We start from the raw sequence: 24,315 nt of genomic DNA on the forward strand, positions 1-24,315 counted from the left end.
CCCTGGCCTGGTTTAGGTCTGGACTTATGGCGGCACTTGAATATAATTCCCATTCATTTCTTGCTTGCGATTATATTTGAATGGAGCGATTATCATCTGTTATTACTTTCGGTCACGTTGCTCCCAGGGCAGAGGTGAGACAGCCTCTGATGAGTTGCCTCTGCCCTGGACGAAACCGTCAGTCAACTTTTTTGTTCCTTTTTTTGAAAAACTTGAGTGTTTAACACAAAAAAGAGGAGTCGGTGGACTACACAAGAGGAAGTAAGTTACTTTCCAAGTGGTTCTATCTGTCACCAAGTGAGTGCGGACTTATGACTCCCAGCATCTTCAATGATAATTAAAAATTGCCTGAATTAACCGAAACATTTATCAAGATCAGACCACAACAACGGTCTAAAACAAGGGGATGCCCAATCATGCGTCCCCTTAAACCTGGCCCTGGAAGAAGTGATCCGTGATGCTGATGATATCTAAGGTCGAAAATCACAACCGATAACAGCTATGAGGATGAAATCCGCGCAAAATTGTTAGCTGTTAACAGAGCCTATTTTAGCTTGCAAAAACTGGTCTTCTCGAAAGATCTCACCATTGGGTCAAAACTCTTTCTGTACGAGGCAATGACCAGTCCTCATGTATTCCATGGAGACCTGGGTTCTTAGCAAGAAAAATTGTGAATTGTTAGCCGCGTTCGAGAGAAGAATCTTCCGAAGAATTTTTGGCCCCTACATGAGGATGGACGATTCCGTAGCCTACATAACGACGAAGTCAATGAGGGATACCACGACTGTCTGGTTGTGGATAAAATCCGGGTCAACAGGTTGCAGTGGGCGGGTCACTTAATCCGTATGGATGAGGATGATGCAGCCCGAAAAGTCTATAAAGACAATATCTATGGTAGAAAAGGAAGACGAGGCAGACCCTGCCTAAGATGGAACGATAGCGTAGGCCAGGACGCCAGGCAGCTTTTAGTGATGTGGAATTGGTTGAACTTGGCGCAAAACGGAGATATGTGGAGTTCCTTATTAAGGCAGGCCTAGACCGGATACCGGTTGTTGCACCGTTGATGAAGATGATGATCCTAAAGTTAATATTTCCGCTGTAGATCTCATAGTTATATTATTCCAAAAGTTATATTGTTCCAAACATCTAATTGGCGGTGCGTCTTTATTTTACGTATTTGTCTCGCTTTACTGCTCGACCGCTCCTGATAGCGTTTTTCTCATTGCAGGCACGCTGGTATGCCCCAATGTTCATGTGTGATGGTTTCCCTTCAAACCGTTTTGATTACGTTTTTCATCTGGGTCCACTTTATGTCAATTGTGCTTAGTATTTGTAGGAATTGTTACTTTAATGCTCCGTATTTTTTTCTTGGGACTTCTACAGCTGGGGTGAGCCTGATACAACCGATATTTCCTACCCGGTGCCAGCAATTTGCTCTGATGAGATAGTGGCCGTTATCACCATTTGCCGCGTTACATACAGGCTCAATTTCTCAATGAAGGCGGGATCAATCTGGTTGAACGTTATCTGCCAAGGCTCACGTCTCCTTATGGATGCTGTCGTGAGGAAAACAATTTGGTAAGACTGTCATGCTCCTTCTGCAAGCGAATTCTATATATAAAGTATCCTCCCTAGTTATATCGTGGCGACCATGGTCCCCGGTAATTCCATGGCGGATCAGTTCTTTCCAAATCTTGTATTGAATTCATTGAGCATCATCTCCTTCAGAAAATAGTGTGCGATAATCAGGACCTCATAATTTCATTTTTTGGGATGCCAGGGTATTTATCATGTACCTTTCGACCTGTTCAGTGAGTGAACAGGGAGCGCCTATTTCAGCGTCCAAACTTCTGGCGCTTTCCCCGTTGGGTAGCTGTCGTTGTATTTTCGATCCAATCCGAGGCTACAAGACTGTGGAACGGTTGTCCCCGCCCTGTCTCGTTTGCTGCTTTGCATTGTCGAAGAGTTACCAGCGTCTAGGTGATAGTAAGATTTGACAGTAGGGCTGTGGGAGTTGATCAAGCGTGTATGACTCAGTTTTTCGTTAAAAATGTTGTGCTAAATCTGGGAACTTCCTTGAGACACATCCTACCCTATACCACTCTTAGTCAACCGAACCGACCTTCCAATAGAGAAGAAACGGAAACTGCAGTCCTCAAATTGTTAAGGAAACGTGGACATTTAGTATTTCAAATGTGGCATCCGCAAGCTGGAATTGAGCAGCTCTTAAAAGTTTGGCTCTGAAAGCATGTCAGGATTCAGCTGGAAAGGGACCTACATCAGAGACGTGGGAGGTGATTTTTACGATGTCTGAAGCCGATTGGGACAGTTCTCAAAACACAGACGACGGGGACACAAATTACTTGAACATAAGCCTTTTGGCCTCATTACATCGGGTTTCCATCCCGGTTCGTCATGGGTCACCTAGGTTGCCTCGATTCTGTTGGCTTATCGACTGAAACTGAAGCAAAGTCCTATTGAAAATTACAAAAGAAAATTAGGAATTGGAAAGATAGTTGGGTGGGTGACCTATACTACGTAAAGAAATGATTACGAGACATATAAAGCACAGATGAGAGTATTTTTCAATACCAAGAACCAGAAACTTTTCCGTGAATCCACAACGAATCACAGCCTCAATCATCGTTTCCTGTGCCTCAGATTTCCAATGATGAATGGCGAGAACTGACGTTCACTGAACACAACAGTCACAATGCCAAAGGAAAATTGCTTAATTTTCTGGAAATTCAGTTCATGCACGCGCTACTCGCGGGTAGCCCGATTACAGGACCGAGTGATAGGATTCCTAAGTTTTTGAGTGAGCACGGAGTCGCTTAAATATTACATCCATTTACTACGATCGGCTAATGATGCAGTCCAGCCAATACTCCTTCGCGAGAAGAATTTCTCCGGAGTCGTACAACAATTGACAAAAATCAAAAAGAAAATCAACAAAAACACTTGAAGTCGAAAACTAGCATAGCGTTCCCTCTACGCCAAAAGCAAAACTCTTTGCAAACTATTACCAATTTCCCAAGTACCCGCCCCCGATGTCACACAATTTCAAGGGAAACTGACGCAGTAAAGAAACTCAAAACCATAAGTGGCCTTTTTGCGAATCAAATTTTCCGCTCGACAAAGACAAAATTTTATACTTTCACCACGCCCAGTGGCTAACCCTGCAAGTTGTCATCGGAAAACCAAAAGCAATTCTCTTTTTCGATGTGGCTTTGTTGCGATAAACTCCTGTTCTCCTTTCAATTGTCATATCCCTAGAAATAAGAGAGCTAAACTTCACAAAGGATGATGACCTAACTGTTTTTTACCGATCCAAAATAAATATTTGCGTTTACAGACATTTTTGCGATTTCAATCCGTCCGGACAATGTTCACCGAATCCCGCCAATCTTTCACCTCTCCGTTAATTTGTCTAAAAGAAATACGAGATGTTTACAAAATAGACACAAAAAATAAAATGCGCCCGAAATGGCAACCATTCAAGAAAATATCGTGATTTTAATCCACTTCCTTCATTTTCCATTTTGATTTCTCACAATCAAAAACCTCCTCCTCGTTTGTCGGCACAAAGAACAACAAAGAACAACTGTCAACGCACACTCACCTCCAGCAAGCCCGAAATCTGAGCCAAAAATGATCTCCTCTGCCCATCAGCTGTCTTACGATCACCCGGTCCCTTGAACTTCCCGGGTTCCTGTTGCCAGCAACATGCGCAGCAGCGTTGACGGATGCGGCAGATCATTTCCCTCTGTCACGATCAATTCGCTTGAATGCATTTAATAATGCTGCGAAATTTAAGGTAATTGTCCAATAAAGAGTGGATTATTTGATCAAATTAATCCCGAAAAAGGCGAATAAAATCCCGCTCCCGTCGCAAATCCGCAGACAGTACAAATTACAAGGTGGGAAATTCCAAGTAATGCACTTTCTAAATAAATCCCGCTGAAATTCCCTACGTAACCACTGAAGAAGTCCTGCAAACCGGGAAGAAGATTGCCGAAAATAAAGCCCCAGGCTTAGACGGCATACCGAATAAAGCACTGACAGTGGCCGCCAAAACAATTCCAAGGTGGTTCACTGAAACATTTACGACGTGCCTCAAAGATAGGATTTTCCCGAAAAAGTGGAGGAAGCAGAAGCCCGAAGTCAAATAAACCTCTGGGTGATCCTATGCCTGCTAAACGGCATCCGCAAACTTTCCGGACGAGTTATCTTCAATAGTCTTGTACCAATCACAGAAAAGGAGGATGATCTCTCAGATAGGCTTTTCGGATTCCGAAAGACAAGATCTACTGTCAATGCAATCAGTACGGTGACGAAAATTGCGGAAAAAGCAATGGAGGCCGATAAATCTTCCACGGTAGTTACTCCGGACGTTAAGAATGCCTTCAATATGGCAAAATGGAGCAAAATAATTTCGGTTTTAGCCAAATTGGGAGCTCCTAAATACCTGGTGCACATAGTCATGAAATTTCTCCGGGAGTGGCTATTGTGTTACGATTCGGACGATAGACCTAAGATGTATAGAACAATCTGCGGGGTTCCACAAGGATCAGTCCTCGGTCCTCTCCTGTGGATACTAATGTATGACGGAATTTGAAAGTTGCAACTGCCCAAAGAAGCGACAATCATTGGCTTCGCAGACGACATCGGAGTGACTATCGTGGCATAAGATATTGATGAAATCGAGGTGCTCACAAACGAGGTAATTTTTGAAATTAGATCTTGGCTTGAGGAAGCTGGTCTGATGCTCGCAGAGCATAAAACCAAAGTAGTTTTGATCACCAAGCGAAGGAAGCAAATGTCGATAAAGATCAGGATTGATGAACACATCATACACTCGTAGCCAACGCTTAAATACCAAGGAATCATAGTTGACCAAAGACTGAAATTTAAGTCCCATTTTGAAAATTTAGCAATGAAAGCTTCCGGGGTGGCTACATTGTTGGCAAGAATGTTACCAAATATAGGTGGTTGTAGGCAAAGCCGTCGGTTCTTTATCTCGAGAGTTGTCAGCTCCATTTTGTTTTATGCAGTTCCAGTCTGGGCATAGTTTTGAAGTTGGAAGCAAATATAAGGAAAATCGCAGCCCTATGTATTGTGAACGTCGTGCGCTTACCGTGCAATATTAGACGAAGCAGCCTGTGCGATAGCAGGCACGATCTCCATCGACATCTTGGCGAGTGAGGGTTGACGTCTCTATGATCCATCCAATGCAATCGGCGAGTCCTATACCTATCGTCGGCAATTAGTACGAAGTGAATCTATTTTGGAATGGCAAAAAAGATGGGATGATTAAGGGACGCTGGATACACAGGATTATTCCAGATGCCGCAAAATCGATCAAACGAGCAACGGTGAGGTTAGTTACGACCTAACTCAGTTCCTAAGTGGAGACGGAGGGTACCGTGCATACCTTTATCGCTTCGAGCGTGACGACTCCCTGTATTATTGTTGAGAATGTTGCTTTTAGCTGCCCGTGGTTCGCCGCACATAGAGCGAGGGCGGAAATTGACGCCGGGGCACGGTTGGCACCCGAGAATATCGTGGACCACATCCTAACCTCTGAAACATCTTGGAGGGCGGTGGAAAAATTGGCAACCCAAAATCTGCTGAGGAAGGAGGAGCTTCGGAGGAAGGTTACAAATAACGACACGAGGTGTAGTTCGTAACTGATCCAGCCCCCCGACGTGATAACGAAATTGGAGTCCCGCGGGAAGGCGAAAGAGGTGGTTTTAGTGAGTAGAAGTCTCATATAACCGTATGGCAGGAGCCAGCGGTAAGTTTTGAACCTTTTAACCTTCCAACGCATAAAAACAGACAGGCAGATGGACAGTGAACCGATTTTAATAAGGTTTTGCCTTACAAAAAATCTCAAAAAGGGTCCTCAATTTGACAATTCTGAAGAAGCTAAACGATGAAAGGAAACTGGGACTCACAAAACGACAAACATCTTCAAAATTTTCTTGAGTAAAAGGATCAGGCTGAGTCCCTGAAATTGAAATTCCGAAATTTTTTTGGATGTCTATTCTACTATGAATATTGAACGACCGCTTGTATGACCGATTAATGCGCTACACCCCATCTAGGAATGAACAGGAACCATCTATTTTGTCAGCACATCCTTTTAGCCTCAGTTGAACCATTTCTGTTAGGACTTCTTTCATACAGATGAGACAGACAAACCAGGAGTTCATTTTCTTGGGATTCTGAGTGCTATAGATAACCCATAAATTTCTCAATTGTCAATGTAGTGTCTGGTCACACAAAGGTCCTTACATTTGCTTCAGCTTCTAGATGCCATCTGTGAATGTCAGACAACAGCCTCAAAGGTATTTCGAAAGTCCTAGAATGGAAGCAATTTAGAGCTCTTTGCTTTGTGCAAGTTCAGTTCTTCTGATGGATATCGAATAAGGACATTTTTAAAACCTTATATTACGCTCACTTGATTTTGATTCTTTTCGCCTTCTTGTCTCTGAGGGAGATGTCTAATTCGTGTTAAACCCCAAGCAGTACTTATTAAATATAAAAGAGACACTCTCTCCTTGGTGACGTGAATTTGATCCACTTTTTTTAGGTATCTTCTACCGATGGGTATGCTCTTCTAATAGCATCTTTACGACTGATATTGCTTCAATTACAAAGTGCTTCCTGCGTAGTATTCGTGTGATACTGTAAGAGATTTACTGGGACGCAGTTATAAACGTTAGCAGTGAATTGATCGCAACCAATTGCACTCCATTGGCTATTAAAAAAGGACTAAAGCCTTTTCCTTGGAAAATAGAAGGCTGACTTCTATCTCTCTACCTTAGGTAGGTTTTGACACTTTCCCTTGTGGCATGCGATTCCTGCGAACCTCAAGCCATTCCAGAGTATAGTTGGGATTGGACTAAATTTTTTGAAGGATATGAGTTGGGGTCAAAGCATCCATTCCTACTGTCATAAATAGGAAACCTAAAAAGTATCTTCCAACCACTAGTTAGAAAGGACCTCTAGTACGCGAATGAATTGGAAATGAAATAGTATTAATATCCCTTTTGGGGATTCCTTCAAATGTTCTGAAAAAACGCATGGCTTGGAAAACAGTAAATGTTTTCTATAAAGTCCTTCCTCCCTTTCAACTTCTCAGCAAAAATCAAGCAGGATGCTTTCCCTTTAGTCGGAAGAGCCTTAAACGAATACCAAATCCTTACAACTTAATCGAAATTTTCTACTTACAACAAGCGAATAGGAATGAAAATCCGTTGCTGCCAATTACATTCATTAGTAATCCAATAACTTCCTGGGGAGTGAAAATCGCAATTTCCTATTCAGGACGTTCCCTGCCGGTCTGCGACTTAAGGTGAAACAGTTGCCGCAATATGCTTTCTCGAAGGAATGTATGGAAGAAATATGTATGTACACAGGGACAAAACCTACACCTCACATTCACTTGTCGTCCTTGCTACAACCATTAAAGGAGTAAAGCGAGTAATTGGAACACCAAAAAATATATATATCTGAAACACACGTCGCTTCGACTCTAAAACCTCTGACGTTGGATTATTAACGAAAATCTAATCTTCAACGGATAATTTCACACTTTCAAGACACTCGCTGAGATGATGCTTTCCCGGAACAGTAGGCAGAAGAAAAAACACTTGAATTTTCGCACATGCAGAAAATGTAGACACGTACGCACGCATCACCCACCACTTGTCGACACCTTCACACTGTTTGCCAACATCAAAACATTCTGGCATCCGTAAAGGAGCACGGAATCTCGTTAAGATTTCTTAATTGTGTCCCCACGCTGAGGATGGGCTTGTACGTATCCTCGAGGGAGCACTTTCACTTCAGAGCTTGCCTCCTTGTGTTATTCACTGCATTGCACACCTTGGCCACCCACTTGCACATATGATTCAATTGTGCCACCTTCCTGCACTTGGGGTCACGTAACCGATAAACGGCGAACGCCAGGCATGAAGGACATTATTGGCTTAGGGGGATGAGATATTCTGTCACGAATAGCCTTGCGGGCGATGAATGTACGACCACGATTGCCACTTCAAACAAACCGCTCCTTGACCGAGGTCCGGTACGGAATCGAATTTCCACCTACTATTGAAGGAGGACGTACTACCTAAACGCCTCTTCCTTGTTGTAAAAAAGTCGTTAAATTTTCGCGTTTCTTATGTTCCTTCCTTTCCGTTTGAGGACTTGAATTAGTCGAATCCGCACGCAAACACGCACTCACTCGCAATCGAATGCTGCAACTGACGACTGCTGATAGGACTCAGCAAGGACTCACTCGCCTGACCCTATACCGACCGGAATTCCTATGGAACGTGCGGACACAACCCCCTGCAGGCAACCGCCACTATCCAAGCTTGAAACGAATGACCGTTAGCAATGTACTCATAGCTCGTAGTCTCAAGGGAGATACTCAAAACGCCACACGTCTGGAGATGAAGACAGGCACAAACACCGAAGGCAAGACAGCGACTGGAATGCCAACCCAAATGTATCTGAGGCTGTAGACGGCTCGAGACTCCAACGTACGTCCGTGGAGCACCCCGGAATGAAGAAGCGAAACTCGTCTTGGAGTCACTCCACAATGATTTTCACGTCGTCGCTACCAAATGCGAATTTCCCCAATTTTCCACTCCAGTTCTGAATTCCCCGACGGCGATTGGTGCGCTCGATACGGAAAAGCATGGAATATTGCATGTTGTTGGGAAAGTGAAGAGTTTTGAGGAAAAGTGTCCGAGCGTTTTCCCGATTTGGGGTGTCGATGAAATTTTCCAGTTGAATGTAGGAAGGAAATGTTGCTAGTATAACAGTTGTGAGTGCATGGACACTGTTGCAAGTCAGTGGATATTCGCAAGGCTGTTGAAAAGGAAATATTTTCCTGGGGAAAGATGGAAAGTTTTCTGGAAATGTTGATAGGGAAATCATGTGGATAAGTTTTGTAATTAAATGTTAGCTATTGACTGAATTTCGAATCTAATTTTTGACTTAAAGTTGAAACAGGGGAGCACATAGGAGTTGATTGCTTTTGGAAATGTAATATGCAAACGAGTCCTTTTTGAAAGAAAATCTAGGTTTAGGGCAATTTTCAACTTGTAGCTATCTAGACAGTTTACAGTAGTATTATTTTGCAGATTTTTTCCAGTCAAAAATTCAATCAATATTTATTGAAATAGCAGAACAATTAGTTACAGAATACGACTACTGAATATAGTCCTTGGACCCCCATTTTTTTCAAATGAGGTTCATATTCATAAATGTACATAATTTCTTCACTCAAAATATTACGCTTCTGTCACACATCTATGTAATCATCCCACTTCATCCGGAGTCATCAACGATCCTTAAAGGGTCACTTACGATACGGAGAGTGGCTTCTCCGAGGTGCCCGGGCAAGTAGTTCTGACGATCTTGCTGGCATTTTACCTGAGTCCTTAGTATTAGAACAGACAAAAATATGTCCTGTGAAGGATTCAAGGGGCTAGTGGGAGAGAAAGCTTTGGTTTCTAGTCTAGAACACGTCTGCAACCTGCCGGAAACCTGACAGGAGGGCAAACTACCGCAAGTGCGGGAAGGTAGGCCTTAAAGCGAATACCTGCGAAAAGGAGAGTTGATGAGAGCATTGTGCACACTGCGGGGTCGGAGCAGTGTCCATTCTTCAGAGAAGAATTATGAGGAGTTAGAACGCATTTAACATGATCCGTATCTTACAAATTAATATGCACCGCAATCCAAACCCTCTTAGGTTGTTAGCGCACATCGTTGCGGAGATAAAAGCCTTGGTTCGGGACGGCAGCAACCTTAGGGTGGTTGCCCAAGGCTGAGAGGAAGACTTTGTTTGCATTCGGCGCTTAGGAGGTGATGTTCTTCAGTGTCTGTCTAACATTTAATGAGACACAAACTTGATGCTCTGGAGGACGTTATCATGGCCACGAAAGAGCGGATCCTGGTCGGGGACGACTTCAATACCGCAGAAGGGAAACGAATTTTCGAAATGGCGGCGAGAGGCAGTTTTAAATACTGCATATCAACGTTGCCTCACCCCAACGGCGGGGGAAGCATTCCCGACGTAACCTTTACGTCGGATTCATCGGTATTGCTGTTGGACGATTGATGAGTTCTAGAAGACTTCTCAGAGAGCAATCATCAATATATCGCCTTCGAAGCGGTTGATCCAAGCTCTGGGTGTGCGCAACCCCAATGCTCATCCTGTGCGTGGAACGTTGCGAAGGTGAACACCGGGAGATTTGTCGAAACTTTCGGTGGAGGCGAGCTCGCACAGGAGGGCACTCCTGTGAGTGGTTCAGCTGTAGCTGACACTATCGTAAATTGAGTTATGAACCTGGTAACGACGACCTGCGGAATTTCCATGCCCAGAAGGACATGGAGTCCTATCATCATCATCAATGGCGCAACAACCGGTATCCGGTCTAGGTCTGCTTTAATAAGGAACTCCAGACATCCCGGTTTTGCGCCGAGGTCCACCAATTCGATATCCCTAAAAGCTGTCTGGCGTCCTGGCCCACGCCATCGCTCCATCATAGGCAGGGTCTGCCTCGTCTTCTTTTCCTACCATAGATATTGCCCTTATAGACTTTCCGGGTGGGATCATCTTCATCCATACGGATTAAGTGACCCACCCACCGCAGCCTATTGAGCCGGATTTTATCCACAACCGGACGGTCATGGTACCGCTCATAGATTTCGTCATTGTGTAGGCTACGGAATCGTCCATCCTCATGTAGGGGGCCAAAAATTCTTCGGGGGATTCTTCTCTCGAACGCGGCCAAGAGTTCGCAATTTTTCTTGCTAAGAACCCAAGTTTCCGAGGAATACATGAGGACTGGCAAGATCATAGTCTTGTACAGTAAGAGCTTTGACCCTATGGTGAGACGTTTCGAGCGGAACAGTCTTTGTAAGCTGAAGTAGGCTCTGTTGGCTGACAACAACCGTGCGCGGATTTCATCATCGTAGTTGTTATCGGTTGTGATTTTCGACCCTAGATAGGAGAAATTGTCAACGGTCTCAAAGTTGTATTCCCCTATCCTTATTCTTGTTCGTGCTTGTGTTTGACCAGTGCGGTTTGATGTTGTTGGTTGATTCGTCTTCGGTGCTGACGTTGCCACCATGTATTTTGTCTTGCCTTCATTGATGTGCAGCCCAAGATCTCGCGCCGCCTGCTCGATCTGGATGAAGGCAGTTTGAACGTCTCGGGTGGTTCTTCCCATGATGTCGATATCGTCAGCATAGGCCAGTAGTTGGGTGGACTTGAAGAGGATCGTACCTCTTGCATTCACCTCAGCATCACGGATCACCTTCTCGAGGGCCAGGTTAAAGAGGACGCATGATAGGGCATCCCCTTGTCGTAGACCGTTGTTGATGTCGAATGGTCTTGAGAGTGATCCTGCTGCTTTTATCTAGCCTCGCACATTGGTCAGGGTCAGCCTAGTCAGTCTTATTAATTTCGTCGGGATACCGAATACTCTCATGGCCGTGTACAGTTTTACCCTGGCTATGCTATCATAGGCGGCTCTAAAGCCGATGAACAGATGGTGCAACTGTTGTCCATATTCCAACAGTTTTTCCATCGCCTGCCGCAGAGAGAAAATCTGATCCGTTGCTGATTTGCCTGGAGTGAAGCCTCTTTGGTATGGGCCAATGATGTTCTGGGCGTATGGGGCTATCCGGCCTAGCAAGATAGTGGAGAATATCTTATAGATGGTACTCAGCAACTTGATACCTCTATAATTGCTGCACTGTGTGATATCTCCCTTTTTATGTATGAGACAGATAATGCCTCGTTACCAATCGTCAGGCATTGATTCGCTGTCCCATACCTTGAGCACAAGTTGGTGAACCACTTGGTGTAACTGGTCGCCTCCATATTTAACCAATTCGGCTGTAATTCCATCGGCTCCTGGCGACTTATGATTTTTTAGCCGATGAATTGCACGGACTGTTTCTCCTAAACTTGGTGGTGGCAGTATTTGTCCGTCGTCTTCAGTTGGCGAGACCTCCAACTCGCCGATGTTCTGGTTGTTCAGTAGCTCATCAAAGTACTCAACCCATCGCTCTAATATGCCCATTCTGTCGGAAATCAGATTTCCCTCTTTGTCTCGGCAGGATGAGTATCGAGGTGTATAAGGCTTCATCCTGCTGACTTGTTGGTAAAACTTCCGCGCCTGGTGCGGTTGCTCCCTGTACTTTTCTAGTTCACAGACTTGTTGGTTCTCCCAGGCTTCCTTTTTCCGTCTGTGAAGTCGCTTCTCCACTCGTCGGAGTTCGTGATAAGTCTCTGCGCGTGCCCGCGTTCTTTGAGAATGCAACATTACTCGGTATGCGGCATTCTTTCGTTCCGTTGCTAGCTTACATTCATCGTCAAACCAGCCGTTCCGACTCCTTTTGCGGCTGGGGCCAAGTATGTTTGTGGCCGTATCCATGATAACGTTCTTCAGGTGATTGTGAAGATCATTTGTTGATGCTTCATCTCCAGGTCCTCTGTTGACTGCGGTTATTGCGGCATCCATTTCCCTCTTATAGGTGTCGCGGAGGGTTGTGTTGTGGATGGCTTCAGTGTTCACTCTCACCTGATTGTCAGAGGGGATTGTTATTCGAGCTCGGAGCATCATGCGAACGAGATAGTGATCCGAGTCTATATTGGCCCCCCTATATGTTCTGACATTCATCAAGGCTGAGAGGTGGCGGCGTTCGATCAACACGTGGTCAATTTGGTTGAAAGTGGTCCCGTCTGGAGAGGCCCACGTATGTTTGTGGAGTCCTATGCACTGGTGAAATTTCAGAGTTCCGGAAGGAGTGTCACAAACTCCATCACTTGGCACGATGTTTAAACGACCGGGAGATGGCATGTAAAACAATGACAGAGTACAGATTAGCCAAATGGTGATTCCGCAGCGCAATATGCATGAGCTAACCTTGCTGCTGGACAAAACTTTCGACTTGTTCAGCTATCTTTTACATATATTGGAAAATTAACAGAGAGATCGCTCCTTGCTCAATAAAACGCTGGAAAGTTAGAAATGGATGAAGGTCACGTCGGGAACCCATCCTGGGGCTGGATCTATAGAAAGCTTCTTGCGATAGTCTGCTTAGATTCGCCAAAGCAGAACAGTAGCGCCGACTTTCCCGACCCTGTGTCCCATATCGATTGACGAATCGATAATCGAATCAAAACCAGCATGAAGTACCTTGAAATGACGCGATCTCTTTCGAGCAAATTAAAGCAGCAACTGCCAAGTCAGCAGCTCGAGCTGGAGTTTCGGCCTTAAATCGAGTAATAGCAAACATTGGGGGTACTACATCCACCAGGCGATGATTACAACGCAGTCTGTTCTGCTCTACGTAGCAGAGTTACGGGCTGACGCTCTTGTCAAGAAGGTATATCTTAGCGCCTTGCGCAAGTACGGAGATGGGGGTATTTGCTTACCCCGCTGTCTGATGAGCCTAATGAACCGGCCGTGATGATGATTACGGGAGTGATGCCCGTTGTCCTTCTTCCTAAGGAGCATAAAGGAAGCGCAAAGGAGATGAGCATAGGGGAGTTCCTCGTGGAGAACAACAACACTTTTGGCAAAAGGACACAAAAGCCAGACTGAATCGGTAATGTGGTAAGACTGACTATTTCCTTACCCAGCTTTCAAGTGCGTATGAAATTTTTCAGTATTACCCATACAATATTGAGTAGGGACGATCTCGTGATTGTGTGTTTTGCAATGAGGTCGTGGACGACGTCCAACACACCTTGTTTTTCTTATGGAAGGTGGGATGGGATTCGTTAAAAAAGAAGGTAGACCCCGACCGGTGAAAAGGACGGTTAACAGGGGTTCCTCGAACTAACAATCCCCTTCCTCCTCTCCCCTCACGTTGACGAAATTAATTCCAAGATTTGAAGCCTCCCTAAGAGCTTGAGGGCTAGCCCGAAGTAATGTGACAAACAGTTCCACGCTAGCTCATTAACATAGGGGTGGTGTTAAGTTGATAATCCGACGACGTACTGTTGCGGGAGTCCAACACTCAGTGCACAAATGCGTGATTTAGCGAGTGGTGAAGTAAACGACGCAGTTCTGCCCTCGTTGTGGATAGAACGTCTACCACAGTCAGCGCAACTAATCCTGGCAGCACAGAAGGACGTGGATCTCGATAGAGTGTCAAAACTCGCCGATGCTATAGTGGAAACCGCCCAACCTAGTGCACACATAAGTGCAGCTCACCTTAAGCTTCCAGAGCGAGTTTCGGTCTATTCGTTTAGAATTTGACTCCCTGCGTCGTCGTCATTACGTTTGTGGCTCCAAGGGGACGAAGTGCAAGGGTGCTACGTGTAAGTTTGCGGAAAACGCGAGAAATTAGCGTGGCGTCCAAAGCGAAACTTCCCTCTACAGGCGATGCTCGTCAAGGATGCCAAAAAGTACACGTACGAACTCGCGGCAGCAAACGGCTTCTTGATACATACGTATGGCAGAGTTGAATTTTGCCTCGACCTTCGTCGCTACTTTAGCACTTCGCAGTGACTTACGGGACCAATCGTTGGGGCCATTTTCTCGCACATTGCAGCTTGTTGATAGAGCTGAAAAACAGCTTGTCGATGGAGAGACCAATTTTACACCGAGATGAATCGACTTACCACCAGCTTTTAGCCGAATTCCGTTGTTGAAATATGCAACGAAACATTACATTGAAACGACTCCTAGACCACGCGTTGGGAGGAACTTTCGACGTCTCGCACTCGATGCGTTTGACATCCAGAAACTCGTTATCTCCGCTTCACATGGTTTCCAAGGACAATAGATACTGGTGACTGTGTGAAGATTATCAAGTGCTCAACGTACGGACTATTCCCCACTGTTATCCGGTAGGATACATAGCTGCCTTCACAAAGGCCCTCTGTGGCAAGAAAATCTTCTCTAAATTATGTTTTTGGGGTACCTGAAGTACTTTTTGTTGGTCATCGTGCCAATGCTGACGGTGTTCGCCTATCACCCGAGAAATTCGAAGCCGTCCGCAGGTACCCTAAGTCCAAAACTGTCACGAAGTTACGTCAATTTCATAGCGTCATCTACTTTTACACAAGCTGCACGCCGGACTGTGTAAAAATAGAAGTACAATTTGACGGCCTTATCGTCGGCAACATCTAAGGAAAGGCCGAACTTCGTTGAACTGAGGTTGCTTTTCTGAAGGCAAAAGATGGCTTCGCCCAATGCCTGCCTACCCTCAGATTGGAGCGTCACTTGCGCTGCTCACGGACGCCTCTGATTTCAACACTGATGCCGCTTTTCAACAGGAAGCAAGCAACGGAGTGTGAGAGCCGCTGGCCTTCTTTATAAAGAAATCAAGCCCTGGACAGGCTCGCTACAGTGCCTTCGATCATGAGCTGCTCGTTGCTTATTTCGCTATTAAACTGTTTGGAAAACTAGATGCCTTCATCGCGCAGTTCTCCACGGACATTTTGATATCGGGTGGCGGATGCGGTCCTTCGCATCGAGGAAATGTCAACACTACTCGACTAAGTAGCGACTGCAAGACCACAACGAGATGACGAAAAGCCGAAAAATACTCACTTCTCCATATACACTTCAGCTAAAGGAAATAGACATTCAGGCGGGAACGCTGAGATATACTGCGATGTTTCCACACAAACTGTTCGACCATATGTTCTTCCAGCTTTCAAACAAGCGGTCTTCGACTTTATTCATTGCTTATGTCATCCTGACATGAAGGCGACTGCACAGACTGTCAGCAAACGCTTCATTTGACCATCCATCTGGGCCGACATACGCGGGTGGGCACAAGCATGGTTTTCCGGACTAGGATAGAAGACAATTCGACGAATCATCCAATCGAAAGCTGTTGCAGCCACCATATCCCGTGAGGAAGTGGGTGTTTTAGTAGTTGGTTTTCCGTGCGTTTGTTGAAGTAGGGTATGTTGGGAATGAGTATGTACCCCCATGGAGCCTCTGTACGCTTGTCCCTTCTACGTAGCTAGAGGTGACGCGACTCTAACCTTGCTGCATCCCTGCTTTCTGTGTACCCCTCCATAGGTCTTGCTTGGTATAACACACTCATTTCTTTTACCAGAATGTCGACTGTGATCATGCCCGCCACGGTACTAATCGCTTGATTTTGATGTGGTAAACCGTACTCACCTGCTTCCTTCGCTAAGAGTTTGCAACTGCCTTCAGCAGAGGTTGTGCGAAAAGCGGAATGGATGGCTCCACTCTGGTAGGGTTTTGGTGCGAAAACATTCAAAAATACTTCTACAAGTGCGGTGGCTACCTTTTGACAAGAATTTTGAAGGTTTTCTTTAAACCTCAGTTTGGTATCAATCGTCATCCGAGTTATTTAATAGCCTGCATCGAGACCAACCTCCACTTTCACAGTGTTCTTCTTTCAACGGATCGTTATTAGGACTGCTTCCGTTTTCCAATCCGTTAAATCAGCCCAGCTCTTTTTAGCCGGGATTTTACTGCTCTTACTGTCTCTGTTGCATAGACATCCACATTCTGTTGTTCAGTCTGAAGGTCGTTAAGTTTGAAGACTCATTTTTCCTAAGTCTTTGTATGAAGAGTATCTTAACCTTCTTGTCAAGAGGGGGTAGGAAGCCCAGAGGAAAACATACTAGAAAAATAGTCCTTAGAGATTATCATTGTACGATGCGGTTGCCGTTTCTAAACTGGGCAATGGCTGAAGAAGAACAGAGGGTCCAACTTGGCCGACTCATCCTTTCTAAGGACTCTGCATAGCCTGGAAATGTTTTTTCCGTCTTCCAAGCTAGTCTAGCTTCGATCGTTTTTCGCGCCTGTTATATTCACGCTGTCAGTTCCTGACATTTGGCCAGTCTTCCCTTTTATTGCTTTTATAAGCGTGATTTAGAAGTCGCTGGGATGATTTCGTGATTTTTGCAGTTCTCGGTTCAACTAGTGAATCTGGTAATTGGACAAGCCTCTTCAAAGTCCTTTAAAAGTGTACAATACAGAGTTCTCGATTTTACATCGCCAAAGTAGTCCTTAGCCCCATAGAGAGCTGCACTTTATTCTCAAGAAGTTAGTAGAAGTTTATTCAGTCCATTTACCCAGGATTTCAGGGTTCACCCCTATTTTCTTTATTCTAGGATCTGCTACTCTAGGATTTGCTACTCCTCCAACAAATACATATATTGTCGTTCGTGTCATAACCTGTTAAAAGTTCAAAATCACTTGATTCCATATACGCGAAAAGATCCCTTAGTTCTTGCCTTGGGGAAGATATAAGTGTTCAAATAGTAATCACACAGAGACATCTATGACATTTTCTCCCTTACGATTGATCTGGTATTGTACGATCACCATGACTAGTTTCTGAAAACAGAGTTGTCTCTACTTGGTTACCTCTAAAAATTTTGACATCAGGGCACAAACCCTGGGTCTTATGGATCCCCCCCCCCCCACATCTTCCACCGGAAGATCCACTTCCTTGTGTCCGAATCCTCTTGATTTTTCTAAAGACGGTGATGCCTCTTCGTCCTGCCCTCATTCTCAAGAAACCCTACCTTTAGCATTCTGTGCTGGCGTCGACTGAAAGCCTTCACAATGCCCGGTCTGCACAGATCCGCTTCTCAATGCCGCTTTCCTTTCTTCCCCTTTTCCTGAGAGGGATGGAAGGGATAGTTCTGACAGTGAAGATTTAGCGAGTAGGCGCCTCTCTTTTGCAAGGATTAGGGGACATCCGATTTTTTTAAGGATTAGGGGATAGTGCCACCTCTAGACTGGTCGTGGTCGGGTTTGCAATTTCTCATTTTATGGGGGTTGGTGTACTCTACTTTTTGGTTGACGGCAGTGAAGAAACGAAGTGGCTAAGGTATGTACATCTGATGAAGTCTCTAAAATCCGTGCTTCGATCGCGACTCGATTGCTCAAAATCGCGGGTGGATTCGGAGTCTGTGGCTTTTTACTCCTTGGAGAGTCGGAATGTATCTTAGCTCATGTGTAAATTATAGGCTAATGGAGATAAACGGAAAGGTACCCATATACACTCGTAGTTAAATGAAGGTCTAAGTTCAACTTTTTATCTGATTCGGCAAAGCAATCTTTAATTATGTATCATCTTCGTATTTGTGAGCAAAGCATGGAATACTTATATAAACTAAGAATTTGATCACCAATCTGCGCCTACCCCGAATCATATTTCACTGATTTCTAAAAGCAAAGAAATCACTGCTGGAATCTCTCCCCTTCTCCAAGCGTCTACGCGTAAATTACTCAACACCACATAATTTAACAACCAATTAAAATACCCAACAAATTAGTACTATCGCTTTCGAACCCTTTCCCAGCAAGAACTGCATCTTTGCCGCCCTATCTTCTGCCCATGTACCAAATGATCCAAAACATTTATGAGTACATTAGACGTCCGCCATAAATTAAATTTATTAACAACTCAGCAATTTAGCAGATAATAAAGCTGTTTTCCAGCACAAGCCCTTATGCGACTCAGAGAATGTGCTTGAGTCGATAAATAGATAAACACGAAATTAAACAATCAATTTCAATTGATCTATGGAGCCATTAACGCCCTGATGCCCACCATACGCAATTGAATTGATAGTGGAGCAGCAGATACTTTGCAATTTAACTCCTCCACTTGCATATTAATTCAGGGTGGGACCCACGTTGAGGACGAGGTTGTGAAAAAGCTATGGCGCCGCAGCTAGAGTTGCCGCGGTTTGAATAGTATCTTTGAGTTGGCTATTCAATCTGAGTAAATCCCATCTTTGAATGGCAATTGATCCAGGATCGTAACTTGATCCTTCATTAAATGCCCTCAAAGAGAAAGTCATCAACGAGCACCTGACACATGAACGTGCAAAACCACCTGAGGTTCGATTATCCATTCCAGATCGATTTGGTCTCGATTACAAAGCTCCCAAAGCGGATCCACCTGGAAAGTATGACGAATTGAATATCTCTCGCTTCAACAGGTAACCCCACTCGGATTCCGCATTCAACAGCTTCCACATAAATTACACACAAAGTACTTAGCATCGAGAGTCATTCAGTTGACCAGGCTTGGAGCTCAAGTGTTTGCCCCATCTCCTTTATGTGGAGCAGCGTAATTACGCCATTAATCTGATGAAAACATGTTTTCTTTGGCCAAGTGGCTAAATCCCATAACGACGAGCATTTATTGAGTTTGAACGACGACTTTTAATGACTCTCATTGCAGTGCCACATGCAAATCATGCAAGTCCAGGTTCAGGCGTATACGGAGGAGTGTGCGTGATTAAAGATAGATAGAGGGACGTCTATATTGGCGCGCTATTGGGGTGCCATTGATTATTTTGAATATTTTGAAATCATATCTCATAGACTCCTTTCGAAACCATTTTCAGATCGAGATCTATTGAGTAAGTCAACTGTTTGCATGCATTTAACGAGTGTCATCACTCGTTATTGCATTTTCCTTTCATTCCAAGGATACTGGCATTTCCGCGGAAATCAAGTGATCTATGATGTTTACTGAATACTCTGACTCTTCCTCAAATATTACGGTTTCACTTTTTTTAAAAAATATTTCATTTGAACATCGTTATTAGAACACTGTCAAAACTAAGGACTAATCTGAATTCTTCCAGGACTTCAGGGAAACATGCTTTCCAAGATACTTTCCAAGGACATTGACAATAGCCATTTAATTTTTTTCGTTAAAATCCTCCAACGAAATTATTTACTAGAAACAACGTATTTGTATTTTTTTGACATTAGCGAGACTTGCACCAAACTTTTCAGTATTGTCGCCAACCTTTTGTATAGAGCTCAAGGACAATTTCAATGTCTGAAACGAGTTTAAGGTATAACGAGGCTTTGTTAATGACTTCTGGAACCGTTAGCGTCGATAGAAAATAAAATAAAATTCAAGGGTATGCTACCTCTCTCTTTGGGTTGAATCGAATCATCTATTTGTAATGTTACGTGTTAAGCGTCTAACCTTTCACTTGTAATGATTAAAATAAAGCTATTTTGATTAGTAGTTAGTCTCACTTTGACCAATATGTTATCACTGGTACCACTTTTTTCTTAACTTCCAGCATCTCCTTCACCCATGCTAGGCTGTAGTAGTGAAAGATTCATATCGTGACTAGATCCCAGTAGGCTCAGTAGTACTGGTACGGTCTTGAATAAAGCTCTCTACCATGCTTGAAGGTCCTGATCCAATTGGGTTGTCGCACAAACAGTCTCCTTTACTGAAGATAGACATTTGTTCTATCATGGATTGCCCTCTTATAGTGTGCTTCCTCTTCACTCCGCTGACACTACCCCAGCAATTTTTTTTTGAAGTAGGGCAGGTGAATGCGTTTACGCACAGAGTGTTGGATTCCTGCAACAGTACGCTGTCGAACTACCAACTAAATACCTCCCTGTCATCAGAGAACCAGTCTGGAACCGTTTGACACATTACTTCGGGCTAGTCCTCCCGCTCTCCCGGCTTTGGGAGCCTTCAAGTCAGAGAATTCCTTCCAAAAACGGGAAGGCAGTTGTTAGTTTAGGGAACACCTTACCATCCAATCCTTCGGCCGATCGAGTTCAATCTTCTTCGCAATAAGAAGAGCCTAAACATAATGCGCAACAGGATTCCAGCTACCGGCGCTCTTCAGCATCTCTCTGCCAATGTTGTTTGGAGAGAACCCCCAGTGTCTGAAGAAAGCTGCTGACGAAAGCCGTCCCACCGCACGCAAGAAAAAAATGTCTGTTCAGCTTCGTCCACCACTCCATTGCATAACACACAATCAGGAGATCGCGCCTTCCCAATCTCGTGCAGGTAAAACTGAAGACCGTGGGTCCGGTTCAACTACGAATCTAAATTGTCGATGAGCAGGGCAGTCCATCTGCCTCTTGCCTTATTTTGCCAAGAAAGGGTGCGTTGACGTTCTTCACGGGCAAACACCTCAATTAAGTTCTCGGCCTTACGGCAGTCGATAGCTTTGCGCTCCTTGACAAGGAGGCAACGGGGATCACTCCCGCAATCAACATCACGTACGTTTCAGAGACGGTGAGATAAGCAGACACCACACGCACTCGCCCTGTGCACTTGAACAAGGCGATTACGTTGCACCTCCTTCTCAAGGGCATTAGCCCATACCTTCGCGCCATAGAGCAGAAGCGATTGCGTTGCTCCCATAAGGAGACGTCCGCTAGTAGATATAGGGTCCTCAACATTCGCCATTTGCGGACCCAAAGCGCGACTCCAGCTGCAGCCCTGCCCGCTGTTGCTTTGATTTGCTCGAAGAAGGTCATCTTCCAGCCGAGCATTAAACCAAGGTATTTAATCACTGGTTTTGACTCTATAGTCAACTCGCCAGTAGATATGGGACGCAGGGTCGGGAATCTCCTTCTGGTCAAGATGACTACTTCGGTTTTTTCCCAGTGCAAGGCTAAAACTGTGAGTAGTCATCCATTCGCTTACCCATCGCATCAATATGCCAAGTCTGTTTTGCGCCTGTTCAATAGTGCGCATATCGAGTCTCAGCAGTCTATCGTAGGAAGCGTTCCAGAGGTCTGGCACTAGGATGGATCCCTGTGCTATTCCCGACGTGGTTTCCATACTCCTCTGGTCCTCTAAAGTCTCATAGGGCAGGGAGCGGTCTTTCAGATAATCCCACAATATCCGCAATAGATAACTTGGCACGTGGAATCAGTTTTCTAATGTGCTTAGTATATCTGTCCATATTGCGGAATTGAAGGCATTTCTGACATCAAGCGCTATGAGGAGCACCATCCGTCGAGATCGGCGGCTGTGTGCCCCGGATTGATGAACCGCATCCACAACCTCCATAATAGCATCCCCTGTGGATATCCCCGTTCTGAACCAGAACTGCCTTGGGGATAAGGCCCTAGCAGCGCGGATTACTTCAGCGAGCTTCTCGAGCATATAAAACGGTCGGTATGCCCACGGCAGCCCCGGGTCTTCTTTACCCTTGCTGATCAGCACGAGTTTGGCCACTTTCCAGCGACAAGAAAAAATGCCCTCCTTCAAGCAAGCGTTGAATGCCCCAAGCAACAATTCTGGCCGTTCGCGGAACCCCAATTTGTAAACGTCCACCGGGGTGCCATCAGGACCTGGCGCCTTCTTGTTTTTCATAGTGAGAACCGCTTCTTCGAGCTCTCTCATTGCGAAAAGGGGGCAATCCACGACGTTTTCCGCGCTATTTACATCAACTCGTACAGGCAAGAATGCCCGTATAATGCGGTCCATCTGGTTGGTACTTGGTATGCAGGGCCTCCGCAGAGCTCCGATGTTCCGGGTGACAAGCTTATAGCTAACTCCCACGGGTCCTCATTCACCTCGTTGAACAGGTTCTGGTTCTACACTACAATTTATAACACTGCGGAGTCTCCTTTTTGCTGATCTATACTACGCCTTTATGCCTTCTCGTTGGCATTCAAACCTTGTGCCAAACCGCGGAGCTTATGACACTCCCTCCATAGGTCGGCGGTTCCGTCCATCAGTAAATAGAAAGCTTCTCACGGCTGAGGATCCTCCGGGACATGGAACCCTCACACGCCGTCGTTATCAGGTTCATCACTGAATATACGACAATGTCAGCTGCGACGCTGCCACCCCGGGAGTGCCCTCCAGCGCGGCTCTGCTTGCTCAAAGAGCTTCAACGAACTTCCCGATGTTCACCCCCGCGACATTCCACAAACAGATGGAGCGTCGCGTTGATGCTCGCCGCCAAGGCTCGCTACCTATCCACCGATGATGCCAGAGATTCCGATGCAAAAGTGATGTCAGCAACGCTTCCTTCGCAACCTGGGCGCCGAAATGTTGGCGTGGATCCGGTGTTTAAAACTATGAGCCCGCTTCTCGCTGCTATGTCCAGAATCCGTTTGGGTCTGGAGTCTCACTGAGGCATGCCCCATTCAAGGGCCCTGTCATTAAAATCACCGCCTACCAGGATTCGTCTCTTCGCGCTCGCAACGGCGTCCTCAAGAGCATCAAGCCGGCGCCAGAAGTCCTAAACACCGGATCCAGACAAATCCATTTCCTCGGCCTTCGGCAAGAAGGTGAGGTCGAACGTCTTCCCGAACTCAGATGGCAGCGGTGCCTGATAAATTGAGATGCCATAAGGGCGGGTCCTTGTTTCGGTATAGCTCGCTAATTAGCGCTAGATCAGTATTTATTTCCGCAGCCAATTGTGCTAGCAACTGATGAACAGTTGCACTCCGGTGCATGTTAATTTGTAAAATAGAGATTTGCACCTTAGCCTTTTCCGGTTCCGCCATGAAGACGCTCTCACCAAATGCGTCATGATCCCTGCAGAGAACGGAACTTTCGCTTTCATTGCAGGTCTTCGCTCGGTGACCTACTTGGCCACATCTCCGGCATGCTGCCCTCCTGTCCGCTCCCCTGTAGGCTGCTGACGTGTGTCCATAGTACAGACACTTTTAGCACTTGGTGGGGACTATCGGCATTCGTACCCTGCATACTATCTATCCGATTTTGATTTTCCCGCTGCTAAGGAGTTTCCTCGCATATTGGTCGGGGACTTCCACCAAGGTGAGTTTTTGGCCTCGACAATTTACAGAGGTAATACCTCTGGACATTCATGCTTTATCGCCTCCTCCACTTCGCCCTCTCTGTGAGACAGTCAAGATCCCGGATTTCTAGAGAGCACATGGGTTCTAGACTGGAAACAATAGCCTTCTCTTTCAATAATCCCTTGACTGCTTCGCAGAACGTACTCCACCAATCCTCGTTTCCCGTATGAAAGGCACCTATGTTCCATTGTCATCGGGTGTCATCCTGTGCGGATTTCACTAAGGACTTCCGCAAATGTCTTGCCTTCCGTCAGCTTAATGAGCAGTGCCGACGATCTAGTCCTTCTTTCTTTCCTCGTCTTTTCTGCTTGTGGCTTGTGGTGTGCAGCCTCCTTGTCTTTGGACAGACGGGTCTCCGGCAGCGTAACCAGTTGTTTCCTTTTTTCCTTCTTCGCCTTCTTTTTTTGGGCCCTGGAAACTACTGGCTTTTGGTTTACAGCCTCCTTGTCTTTGGGCAGACGGGTCTCTAGTGGCGCAGTCAGTTACTTCAGTTGTTTCCTTTTATTGGCCTTTGCCTTCTTTTTTTGGGCGCGGCAAACTTTTTTGATAAAGTCTCCTTCAGGCACGTCCTTCACTTTCCATTTTTTCTCCAGTTCGCTTTACAATGGGATATCAGCGGTCCGTTTGACGTAAGCAGCGTTCTCAGCGGGGAGTGCAGTCTTCCATTGCTCTCCACGTTTGCCTATAGAAGGAGATGCGGTCC

The 24,315-nt window shown here is 45.4% G+C and overlaps 1 protein-coding gene across 4 annotated transcripts in view; it reads right to left on the reverse strand.

The window, feature by feature from the left end:
• LOC119650696 (protein madd-4) overlaps positions 1-8,583 on the reverse strand; it is a 276,121-nt gene extending 267,538 nt beyond the window's left edge. For all 4 annotated transcript variants that reach the window (XR_005249352.1, XM_038053678.1, XM_038053677.1 and 1 more), the window contains exon 1: positions 7,237-8,583. The gene's annotated coding sequence lies outside the window, so the exon portion shown is untranslated. The remainder of the gene's footprint in view (positions 1-7,236) is intronic.
• Positions 8,584-24,315: the final 15,732 nt, after the last annotated feature.

This window comes from Hermetia illucens, chromosome 3 (genome assembly GCF_905115235.1).
Source record: "Hermetia illucens chromosome 3, iHerIll2.2.curated.20191125, whole genome shotgun sequence".
In the NCBI taxonomy this organism is placed as follows: Eukaryota; Metazoa; Arthropoda; class Insecta; order Diptera; family Stratiomyidae; genus Hermetia; species Hermetia illucens.